A 13,424-nucleotide genomic window follows, 5' to 3' on the forward strand; every position below is an offset into this window, starting at 1 on the left:
TTAATGTTCCAAAATTTTGGTGACTAAACCAAGATAATAATATTCAAGTTTATTACTATATTAAAGCTTGAAGGCGACCATCATTAAAAAGTAAAGATGCTAGTGTTCGTGATGCTTACACTATTTTTTACGACTTTCTGGGAATCATCCCAATCATTTAATTAAATACTTGAATTCCATTAATTTATTTTTATTAATCTTGTATTTTACTTCCTCTTCCGGTGAACAGTAAGGTCCGGTGGTACCATCGCAGTTCAAAAACTTTCCCATATGATCTGCATTGCTGTCAAAATGACATTTCTGAGTTGAACCACTACAACTGAGCCTAAGTATAGCAGGTATTAATTTCCCGGTTTGTTAGCCCTAGTAAGTTGTCACTCGACATAAAATCAAATTTCCGCTGTTTCTTAATGCAGATCCGTAATATTACGTGGACATTTTCAACTTGATGGAAGCTGAGATCAGAACTGAATAGTTTAATACATAACTTAAATCCCAAATATTACTTTTAACCCTAATTTGTTTGTTCTTAATAACTGTAATATTGCACACTAACAATTAGATAACACATTACATTAAGGCCCAGTTGTACAACAATAGTTCAACATTTGAACCTGGTTCAAGTTAGAAACGTCACTTTAACAGCAATGCATTTCATATGGCAAAGTTCAACTACCAGTTGCAGTTCAACTGAAACGATCTTTCAGCTGTGATTGTACAACCGGGCATTAGTAGCATAATTCCTATGATTATTACAAATATGATGTTAATATGTTAAAAATATATTTTTTTATGAAAAAATTATTCTAATTATATGAATTGCGAAAACAGGACTTTACGCAATTATTAACAATCGTACCTACGTCTGTTGTTACAGTAATCCACATTTTTCTTATCTGTATTCAGTATTCTAGGTATATTTAATTTAAATAATTTTACACAATTAATCATTAAAATAATAATAGTTATAGCTTTAGATAAAATGTTGTATGTACCATGTAGGATATGTTATTAACGCACTATATGTGATTACCCGACTTGGTCTACGTGTTTGTTTATTGTTTAGTGTTATTTTTAAGTTATTTAAGTTTTTAGATTTGACTTATCCATAGATCAAAATTAATAAGTTAGAAATTTGTCGCAACATATGTACAGGTCGCAACGTAAGCTAAACTAAACGAAGAACAAATAATTTGAATCAAGTTTTTAAACAAATGTACATTAAAATTGAACTAAACCAGGACACTTTTCGCAAACAGATTAAGTATCCTAATAAATGGAATAATTAAAAATTAAAAAAAATATATAATTTTTCCAGTAATCTAGTTGACAAATTCAGAGAGGCGTGACGACATCGCACCAAAAAATTCAGATATTTTAATACTGTTTGTGTTTGTTTTGTTTGACTTTCTACAAAGCGACAAGATTTTTTTATAAAGATTGATTGGTTTATGGATACTTTAGGGCCAACTTTATGACAGTAGTGGCGCCGCCAAGTTCCTCTGAACGAACTAGAATTTTTGATCCAATCGGTCCCAATCTTCGAACACTCTCCTTTAATTAGTATATCCTCGTTTGTACAAAACGCTAATTGTGGCTCCACCTGTCCCAAGTTTTTCAAAATAAACTAAATTAGCGAACATATCGATTTACTATGCTGGAGTTAACTATTAGTATAATTCTCACTGTCAGTTATTTCTACTAGATGTCAGAAGTAGAGTATATTAATAATTGCGTTCAGGAATATTTAAAATTGCTATTGCATACATGCTTATACAACGTGGAAGAATACAGAGTGTCCCATAACTATATGACAATCTCTTGGGAGCATACAGAAGAGGTCAAAATAATACGATTTGTTCATATAAAAATGTGTCACTCCTAATGGAGATATCGAGCCCCAAAAACTGCCTTCCAATTAAAGTTTTTGGTCGTAACTTTTGAACCACTTTGTATATTGTAATGATTTTTGGGTTTAATGTTTTATCGACAAAAATACAAAAATTATGCAGAATTTTAACACAAATTCAAATACGCAAGAATACAGGATATGCAATTTGAATTGAAATGAAATTTGAACTATTATTCTGCTTCGCAGTTAATCAATATTCTAATGGCGAGTCGAAACTACTTTTCAATTATAGACCTAGTAATCATATAGTAATATAAAAAATAAATAATATCAACAATATGGGACTTTGTCAGACTATTGCACCACACTCTATAGAAATCATAAAATCATCTTTTCCAATCCCAAAAATAAACTAAGTGAAATTCTTTTGGCAAAAATTATTGGAAATTAGACCTTAGAAGAGAAATTTTTACGAGTAATTGTTAATACAGAAGGATATTATCAACCTGAAACACTAACCTTAAGTTAAACTATACTAACAAGACTTTTTCCACGTAATTTTTACTTGTTATCTGTTAATCGAAATCCTTCTATGGTAATTAGCCTAAATACGCTTTTATGCAGAAGTAGGTCAATTTAGCATCAAACAAACCGTGGAGCGAGTATTAAAAGGTTTACCGAATTTATCGTATCAATTTTATGAATACCAATTTATTCCTATCTGGCCAATTATGTTATCCCAATAATTTCCATACGTATTAGGTACAACCCTTATTCGACTAATGGGCCTGTCCCACATTTTTTTTTTATTTCATAACTACAAAGACGGATTGAAAATATTATACCCGTATTTTTTTGTTTTCAAAAATATTAAGTCTAAGTAGAAAAAAAATGATGATAAAAACTACATTAATCTCATGCTTAAAACGCCCGCCGCCGGTGACGTACTACACTATCAACCAATCAGCGACAAGAAGTGAAACAAATGGCGTGCAACAGCCAATAAAATCGCCCAGAATTACGTACGTCACATGCGCGCCAAAACAGATCTTTTAAATTTAATGGACAAATTTAAACTAATGTAGGAACATTTACGACCATAATTTTTTCTTCAAGAATATGAAAAATTAGTTTTTTGATCCTATTCTTTCGATTCCAGTCATTAAAACAAAAATTTATGATATGTGGGATAGGCCCATTGTAATGTAACTATTCTGACTTTGTTTGAAACTTTCCAGTTTTATTTTTTAACCTTTTTGTCAATTATTACTATTTACAAAAAAAGAATAACATAATTGTAAATTAGTTAATAATAATATTTAACATAATTAATTTTTATTTTTTAGTCAGTTTGATAGTTCAGTCTTTGAACACATTATTCTAACGTACATCATGAATAGATTACCAATCGTAAAACGTGTTTAAAATTATTGAGGCTTATTACAAAAATGAGCGCTTAAACAAAAATGCATTCCGTACTCTTCGCGATTTTTTTGGTTCATAACATAATCGTCCTACCAAGATTGATATTAAATTTTAAGACACTGGGGCAGTAGGAGATGCCAAACAACATTGGTTAGAATTTTTATTGTTTCACTTTTAGATTAAACCATGACTCCTGTGTTGCGACTAATCTATTAATATTGACCAAACTTGGTTAAATATTCTAGAGGAGGAGATAACACTTGGTCGTATCAAAAGAAACTGTTGTTTTTATTATAAAAATATTAGATTTTGTTTTTAAGTGTCAGAATTATCTGCAAAAATTAATAATGGAGTTGTCAATGAAAATTTTAATTATTTTGATTACATAATCAATTTCATTATTTTTTAGCAAATTTGACATAATGTTTTGTCGTAGTTCTAGTTTCAAGCGTGTTTTTTTATACAAATACGTTAATGATAATAATAATAATAATGTTTCTGTATTTCAAATTACATATTTATAGTATATAAAATAAAATAGCGTCAATAAATCAATAGGTGGATGCTGCTTTTACCTATCTTACTGTAATATCCGCAATGCCAACATAAACCAAAAGAAAGGGTTACTCATTACTTACTTAGATCAAATTTCTACCTTGTAGTTTGTTATAATATTCCTGTGTACAATATGGCTCCATTTTAATTGACAATGATTTTAGCTCTTTCTTAAAAAATATTACGTTGGTTTGATTCTTAAGTGACATTGGCAAACTATTATGTAACTTAATACAAGAATAATATGGACCGTTTTCAGTTTTTTTCAGGCGGTGAGTTGGTAGAGGCACACTTAGATCTGGTATTATATTGATGTACTTGGGTCATGTTGAACTTATCTTTCTGCTTATATACAAACATTAAACATTCAAAAATGTACACACCAATTGTTGTTAACACATTTAGTTCTTTAAAAACACCTCTACAGCTAGTTATTGAACTCATTTTCCGTATTATTCGAATAACCCTTTTTTGTATTACAAAAACCTTCTGTATTCTAAAATCACTTCCCCAAAAAATTATTCCGTACCGCAATACAGATTCGAAGTTTGCATGATATATAATTTTTGCACAGTCCAAGCTTACATATTGCGAGATTGTCTTTATTCCGTAACCTATTCTGGCTAACCTTACGGTCGAGTGCTCAATATGTCTCTCCCATGACAAAAACTCATCAAGTGTAATTCCAAGAAACTGCACGTTACTGTTTAGTCTCTAAGTTTCATTATTTACATGTATTGAATCATTAACAGTTAGACGTTTATTTTTTGTTTTAAAAATTGCTAACTTAGTTTTTTCGGTGTTCAGTATTAGCTGATTCTGTTTGAGTCAATTAGAGGTTTGGTGTAAGGCATCCTGAGCCTTGACCACAAGGCCAGGCAGGTCTGAGCCAGATAGTAGAATGTTGGTGTCATCTGCATAGCTCGTTAACATAAATTCTTCTCCCATATTGTACATGTCATTAATATAAATAACAAAAAGAACTGGACCCAAAATGCTTCCCTGAGTAACCCCCGTATTGCTTATACCTATTTCGGATTTTGCCGAATTTATTACCACTCTTTGCGGCCTATTTGACAAATATGATTTGATCCATTCACTTGCTTTTCCCCTTATCCCATATTTTGATAATTTGACTAGCACATTCTCGTGATTGACACACTCGTATGCCTTGCTCAGATCCAGAAAAATACCCAAAGCAACATCCCCGTGCTCTAAGTGGTCCATAACAGTTTTGATAAATTGAAAGATAGCCGTGTTTGTAGATCTGCCAGTCAAACATCCATGCTGATTGTTTGCCAACAAGCTATTGCAATTCAAGAAATTTAGAATCCTAGTACTCATTACTTTTTCGAATATTTTGGAGAAGTATAAATATCGGCCTGTAGTTGTTAGGGTCTTCTGTTTGTCTCTTATTTTTGAATAAAGGCTTTATGTTGGCAATTTTCAGCTCGTCAGGGAAGATGCCAGCACACAGTGAGTTGTTAATAAGATACTTCAATATATCCAGAAATTGTATTATACTTGATTTAACAATACATATTGGGATATTGTCATCTCCCGAAGTGTAATTATTTTTTAGTTTACCGGCGATTTCTAACAATTCATCTTTCAAAATGGTGAGGTTTTGTTTTTTGTTTATCAATCCCAATCCTCTGACCGGTTTCGCCGTATTACGGCTCATCAGAGAGGCTATAGGGCTTGATAACCAAAGAACAAAACCTTCGTTCCAGTATAGTCAACTGGATGCCAGAAATGATAGTTGTGTGCAACATCTGGTGACATCTGTACAAAATAATTCATCTTTCGTTACAGACATCATTAGATTTATTTATTTTCCCTACCAGCTCCCTACATAGGCTCCACATGGTTTTCATCTTATTATCAGACTGTTTTATCTTTTGCTCATATTTTTTAATTTTTTCAGTTTTTAATAAATTATCATATTCATTTTTCTTTGTTTTGTATGCGGATTGAGCTTGCGTAAAAGTCAGTTTTAATGCCATTCATTATATTACGTCTTGATTTTGCTACTAAAGTAAAATTTTAAAAGATTTCCATTGAAACAGGTACTTAGTACGCACACTTATATCTTTACAGCATCATGAACCCTCTATGTCCTTTTACGCCGAGTTCAAACAATAAAAACAGTGTTAACAGATTTAGTGTACCTAATTAAATGACTCAACTTGTTAATTATAGAAACAATGCACCATTGGCGTACGTAACACATTTCCTACTTTAAGAACAACGTCAAACGATGCGTGTTATGTAATAACATTTTAACTAGTGTCCATTGCAGTGTGTACAGTAATATTTTTCATTCATGTTATTGATAGGAGCGTTAAATGAATAAAATGAAATTCTCTCCACCACTGAACTGGTTTATTCCGTCTTTCCTAAGGCAACAAAAGAATCAACAGGCGAACATGTCTACGGTCCTAGAACATTCACTGCCTTGCCTGCGCACAGTCGTGTTCAGTTCCTTGGTTCCTTTTAAATTTCATGTTAGTAAACATTTAAAATTTAGCTCTTTCAATTTTTATTTAAATTAATAAAATGTTTGGGTTTGCAACCGGAATTGAGTAGGTACAACCGAATTTTTGATCTGTAGTGATTTGATCGCCTTCAAAGTGGTTTAGCTGTGTTCCAGTTAGTTTCTTGTGACTGATATTATTACAAATCAGGTAAGAAATATTAAAAGGCCTTGCAACGCTCAACGTCATCATACGTACATTGACATGCTTTTTATTGATTTTCTTGCGGAAGCCCTAACCAGAGGCGTAGTTAAATTGAAATTGTTTAGCCCTACTTCAAAAATATAAACATTCCTTTCAAGTATTAATGTCAGTTATGACGACTATCAATGTCATTTTAATCAATAATACACAAAAATTGCTTCAATTTATTACTTATAAAATAGTCCTTATCTAAGATAAAATGTGTGATTACTCATTGGGATTTTCGATTAGTGAGATACTGTAAATATAATTAGTAACCTTTTGCAGTAGTGGGACCAGAAAAACGTACCAAATAACTCACGCAGATCACTAGAGTAATTTCCAACAATTTTGTGGTCAAGAATTCCCTCAAGGCTGCATGTTCAACCTGCATAAGACTTGTCAAGGTTCAGTTCACACTTGAAAATGGGTTGTTGTTGGTTGTGCGACGCGTAAGTAATTTCAATTATTTTACTAGTTATTAAATTTTTGCATTAAAATGTAGTCGTTGGTAAAATAATTAGTTATTAGCATATAATTTGCATAATATTTTTTGCGGAAATTAGTAATAACTTTATGCCTAAAAAATACCGCTTCAATCAACAGTTTTAATATTTTTCCACTGAGTGAGACATGGCAAACGTTTTACAAAATGTAGAAAACTTCAATTGCAACTACGATAACGTGTAATTGACATTAGTATTGTATGTACAGGGTGGTCCAATATGCCGTGAGTGCGGCTGTTTCTCGAAAATTACACAATAGCACAAAAAAATCTGTTTCATAAATGTAGCAACGAGAAAATGCTGCAAACAGTTTTCAGCTTTCTAAATCCCTGCTAAGGGGCGTGGAAGTAGTTTCTATATCATTTAAATGAAAAATAACAGAAAACTGAAAAGTTTAACGGTATACCAATTGTACGATGAACGTAATCTGTAGTTCTCGACGAACGATTTGGTGGGGATGGTCCGCTTTGAAAGAAATTAAATATCCCGAAAACGGTTGATCGCAGAGACTTTGTTTTAGCAGTATTTTAAAGAGCATTTTTGATCCTGTAGAGTGTTCTATTTAGGCCTTTCCAGTAGATGGCGTTTTTCCAAAATTTACGCTTTTATCCTACACATCTCGAAAAGAAGCTAGACGACACAGAAACAGGGTGCAACCGCTGACTCGTTGAACGGACGATTTGAAGAGGATATCTTTAAACTGGATCCAAGATGCCCAAGACCGAGCAAAATGGTTTATGTTAAGAGAGGCTTATGTCCAGCAGTGGACGAGACAAGCTGCTATATGATGATGATGATGATCTCGAAAAAATCAAATTTAATAGTATTGCTTTATATTATCTGTTTCTTAGATTATCTATTACGGTGTGAAAACTGTGGTACTCTTATCTCTTCTGTAACACAAAATAGCAATGAAAACTCGTTAAAACGAACCTTTCTATTGTTATAAACTGACTAAATAAGATTAACATTTGTTTTGAATAAGGCGGTTATAATGTATCAGGGTTTCTCTATAAGATGTTAGTTTATGCAAGATTACGTCTATAAACTCAAAAAACAAACAAAAATGTTTTTAAACGGAACGGCGTAGTGTTTATTACATATAACCATTATAACCAGCCCATTTGAAACATATCTTAATTATTCAGCAATGTAATGTTTTCACCTGTAAAAATCCTTTTTTTACTAATTTTTCAAAGATATCTCGTGTTGCAGAAAAGATGAAAATCTACTTCTATCTACGATAGATAATCGGATTCTTTATGGAATAGGCAATAGAAAGTATTATCATTGCATTTCAATTTTTATTTAATTTTTCAGTAAATTTTGGAAAAACGCTCTTTACTTTGAAAGATGAACTAAATTAAACATGTGTTTCCGGATGCATTAACGAACATAAAATGCTCTTTAAAATGCGGCAATAACGAAGTCTCTATACGATAGATCCGTTTTCGGGATATTTTATTTCTTAAAAGCAAACTTTGGATCAAACCATGGAACAGGCAATTACGTTCATCGTGTTTTAGCTATATCGATCTATTTAAATTTTCAGAGTTTTCGGACATTGTTTTTTTTTATTTATTATTTACATTATACATCTACTGAGAGGTATTTCTTCCCGGAGCGCTAGTACGTATAGTTTCCGAGACACATCCGCGGGCAGTGCTTATTGGGACACCCTGTACAGGGTAACCCATCGAAATCGAATCAGAGACGTTTTTGAAAAAACCCTTAAACATGTCAATTTTATTTTTTAGAAAAACATATTTTTTATGAAACTCTACTACCTCTTGCAATTTTCTTTAGGGTTGTCTTTCAAATTCTAATCATTTTTAATGTAACATGTCTTATATCTAACTCTAACCGATAAAAATTCACCAAATTCTTTACTATTTATAGTGTCGTCGTACTGTTTTGGAATGTTTTAAAATTATTGATATATTATAATTATTAAATTATTTGGTCAGTTTAAATTTGTAAATTGATACTTACCCATTTTGCAACTTATAATTGGTATGTTTTTGTCTCTCAAAAGCCTTCAATATCTCAATATAGCTATTGCAATTGTAAACTAACTTATTCAAAATAAAACCATGCAAAAAATAGCAGCGAAGAGGCACAAAAAACTAAATTAAGCACAAAAAGAAGAAAAAAGCAAAAAAAGCATGAAAAAATCTGTCAATTGGCGTGTTTTTTAGTAAATCGTTCACATTAGATCTCAAAGTTTGATTGCTTTTATTATTTACAAAAAGTAAAATTTCTAGAAATTCGAAGTCTACTTATTGCACTTAATAAGTCGAACACCACACAGTTTTCTAGTGCAGGCTATAGTGCAATAAGTCGAAAACGGTATAAGGTTATGATGTTCTAATCAAGAATTATCTTAAAACGTTAACGACCATGTGCACCATATTGGTGCGCTTTTGTACAGACCGCGTGTCTTTTTTTGGGCACAGTTAACGTGTTAAACTATCCGCAATACTGTCTTGTGTTATGATTGATAATAGGTATTAGTAAACTTATTGTTAAAGACAATTAGAAATAATTTTGAAACCGCTAATCTGCAATAAGAAAAGTTGATAATAGGGTAATGACTATTGCAAGCATTTTCTTTAAAAAAATATTCGTTATTTAGTCATGTGCACTAAACAATGTGCAAATTATGATATATTTTTCGCTCATGCTTGGTATTTGCGGTTAATTAGTAGGATGTTTACCAAGCCATTTGTAAAACAAAGGTTGGACGTGTTATTTATGAATCGTAATTATCCGGGAAACCGTAAATTTTATACCTACCTATTTTTAAATCCATAAACCTAGTTAATTCCCCTGTATCAAATATCGATTTATACTCTATTATCGGTTATTATCACAAAATGAACTCAAAAACATTAATCACCTACCAGCTGACGGAATATTTTTCATAATTATCAGTATACTAATTAATATAATATGATATTAAACACATTCACCATAAATCGCTATGAATATAATTATTTTATAACAAGGGACTCAGACAGAATCATATTACTTAAACTATACGCCAAACCAGTTAACATCAATGTCATACAGGTGTATGCACCCACAACAGATTCAACAGAAGATGAGATCAAGACGTTTTACGTAGAGTTAAAGCAAGTACTCAAACAAGTTAAAAATCATGAGATAAACATGATTATGGGTGATTTCAACGCCAAAATGGGAGAAGAAAGATTTGAAGCATTGATGGGACCTTATGGACTAGGATTACGCAGTGATCGTGACGAACGTCTTTGCCAATTCTGCCAGGAGGAAAACATGAAAATAACAAACACATGGTACAAACACGTGGAAGGCTCCAGGAGATCGCCCAGACAACATAATCCGCAATCAGATCGATTACATACTCATCAACAAACCTTATAGGACATCGGTAAAGAGAGTATGCACCTATCCGGACACCGATGTGCTTTGTTTTTCCACTCAGACCATGTTCTCTTGATGGCTGTAATTAAAATCAAAATTATGACAATCAAAACCCATGTACTAGAGCGAAAGATAGATTACGAAAGACTTAAAGATGAAGAAACAAAAAACAACAAAGTTACCAAATATCTTAATGAGAAAATACTGACAACCATACATCCACATACGGTAGAGGAAGCTAACATGGGTGACGTATGGGAAGAAATAGAGGCTGCCATGACCAATGTTGTGGAGGCAGAATTGGGACATAACGAAAAGCATAAAAACACGATTGGATGACAAATGAGATACTGGCGCTGTTTGAGGAACAAAGCGGGTACAAGAACAAAGGGAATGGTGATAACTACAAAAAAATCCAGAAAGTCATTAGAACGAAGATAAGAACTGCTAAGAATGAGTGGCTGAAACAACAGTGTGAAGAACTAGAACAACTACAAAGAATACACGATGACTTCAACCTACACAGAAAGATATAATGTAGAAAACGATCAGGGAGAATTAGCGCAGGATGATCAACAGCTTAAAATCATATGGGAAAACAATATTAGCAACCTTTTTGCCCATGAAAGACCTGCTGTTGAAAATGTAGACGACAAAGACCTCTCGGGACATCCCATCACAAAAGAGGAAATTATAAGAGCGATCAATACATCCAAAGATAGAAAGGCGATTGGCCTAGACCACATACCTGTAGAGTTGCTCAAACTATTGGACGACAAAAGCATCACAGTTCTTCGGACGATATTTAATCGAATCTATAACACAGGCGAATATCCCGCCAAATGGTTAACATCGAATTTTGTCCCCTTGCCGAAAAAGAACAATGCAACAAAATGTGAGGACCACAGACTAATCATCCTCATGAGTCACACACTGAAAATATTCCTTAAGATTATCCACTACAGAATATCAATAAAGTGCAAAAGAAACATCGAATCCATACAATTTGGATTCAGACGAGGTTTAGGCACGAGAGAAACATTAGTTGCGACTCAAGTACTGATTCAGAACTGGAATGATCAGAGAAAGGACATAATGCTGTGTTTCATCGATTCTGAAAAGGCGCTCGAGAGGGAGAGAAGCAAAATCAATTTGTAGAGGGGTCGTACAAGGGTGTGTTCTCTCCCCACTTCTCTTTAATTTATATTCTGAAGCCATCTTTCAGAAAGCCCTAGAAGAACGCAACGTGGGCGTTAAGGTAAATGGTGTATGGGTCAACAATATTCATTATGCGGACGACACAGTTCTAATTACAGATAACATGGAAAATTAGAACAGGAGGCAGTGGACAGGACTGAGGACAATGCAAGAACTAATGCATACCATACGTAATAAGGTAGAGTTCATTAACATCCATTAATGGACACGCAGCAGCAGAAGAATTACCAAATTACCTCAACTCGGGTAAAGCTAGAATAGATCTTTACATTTTGATTTTTTATAATGGTTAATTAATACTCAAAATTATGAACAAGGAATTAAAGTTAAGCCATAATCTTTTGATAACTTCAAGTGTACCAATTTTAGGGTAGATTACTGTGGAATTCAAGTGTCATTTAATTATGCCTAATGCAAAAATATGTCATTGGAATAGAGGATTAAAAACTGAATTGTTAGTAGTTGAACTGCCAGTTCAATAAGCTGGGAAGATTAAAGTATGCCTTGCACAGTTTGATAAAATGTAATTAAGGAAAACTTTTGAATAATTAAGTTTTTTTAAAACAACTTAAAATGGTTTATACCTACGTTAGAAAATGTATCTTTATACATTGACGTGTAACAAATTACACAGAGATATTAGTATAATATATATATACAAAAATTCATTTTTCGAAATTGTAACATTTTGTATGTTTCTTTGAAAAAAGCTCGTTTTCAAATTTTTATTCAGAAGCACATTTTTTAAGGCTTACATTAATTATTTACAATTTTAATATTTTTTAATTAATTATTTATTTGTAGCTAATTCATATATTTTCAGGTTATCATGCGTCATGAGAGTGATCTGTCTCGTGGTGCTATTGGCGATCATAGCAGTAATAGTGATCGTGGCCTTAGTTGTTACCGGAAAAATAGAAATAAGCAAGAAAAGCTAGCAGTGGATCCACAATGAGGAATAAATTATTTGTTTTACATATTAGACGCACACATCAACGAGAATCAAATCCCCTACGTGTCTTAAAGTCTACAGAATATGTCTATACAAACTTTGATAAGTAACTGTTTTATAAAACAAAAATTACTCATATTGAGTTACGATTTTTTATTTTTACAATAATGGTGATATGATATGTATTGAATTTTTAGATGTAACAATTTTGTTGATTTTTAGTTAGTTTAACATTTTATGTAAGTACGTAGAGCTGAAGCTTTGTATGTATTATCAATAAAAAAATATTTATATAATTTTATTAATATAACATACTGTTTGGCTGGGTAAAATTAAACAGTAATAAAAAGTAACTTTATTATTGTTTGAATTAAACATGTAATACCGCTTTAAAATGCAGATTTTATTTTCAAATATTATCTGACTACTCATCTATTCTTAGACATTATTTAACGGTCAACTGTTTCCAATCTGTTAAGATGTATCTAACAAATTTGAAGTGTTTATGCTATACCTAGACGTGTTTAATTAAGATCCAAATATTTAACTGAAGTATTCATGTTCACAAGTTTTAAACTTTGAAACTTATCAGGTATTACAAACTTTGTACTCGTTACTTTAAAAATAGGTTCAGGTTATTGTAAGAACATTGTTATATCGCGTAATAAATTATTCTTATAGCATTTTCGACTCAACATTCACATAACATGCAGTGCATTTGTACTGTTAATGGCCAGAAGTAGACAAATGACATCATACACAATAAACTCAAAATTAAAATTAGAAAATAG

The 13,424-nt window shown here is 32.1% G+C and overlaps 1 long non-coding RNA gene across 1 annotated transcript; it reads left to right on the plus strand.

Moving 5' to 3' along the window:
- The first annotated feature begins 6,278 nt into the window (after positions 1–6,278).
- Positions 6,279–12,986, plus strand: LOC145726057 (uncharacterized). Its single transcript, XR_014177479.1, has 3 exons — positions 6,279–6,519; positions 6,841–7,004; positions 12,505–12,986. It is a non-coding gene; the product is annotated as an uncharacterized LOC145726057 (long non-coding RNA).
- Positions 12,987–13,424: the final 438 nt, after the last annotated feature.

The sequence above is a fragment of the Ips typographus genome, linkage group LG1 (assembly GCF_016097725.1).
Source record: "Ips typographus isolate SLU linkage group LG1, UJ_Ityp_2.0, whole genome shotgun sequence".
NCBI lineage: Eukaryota > Metazoa > Arthropoda > Insecta > Coleoptera > Curculionidae > Ips > Ips typographus.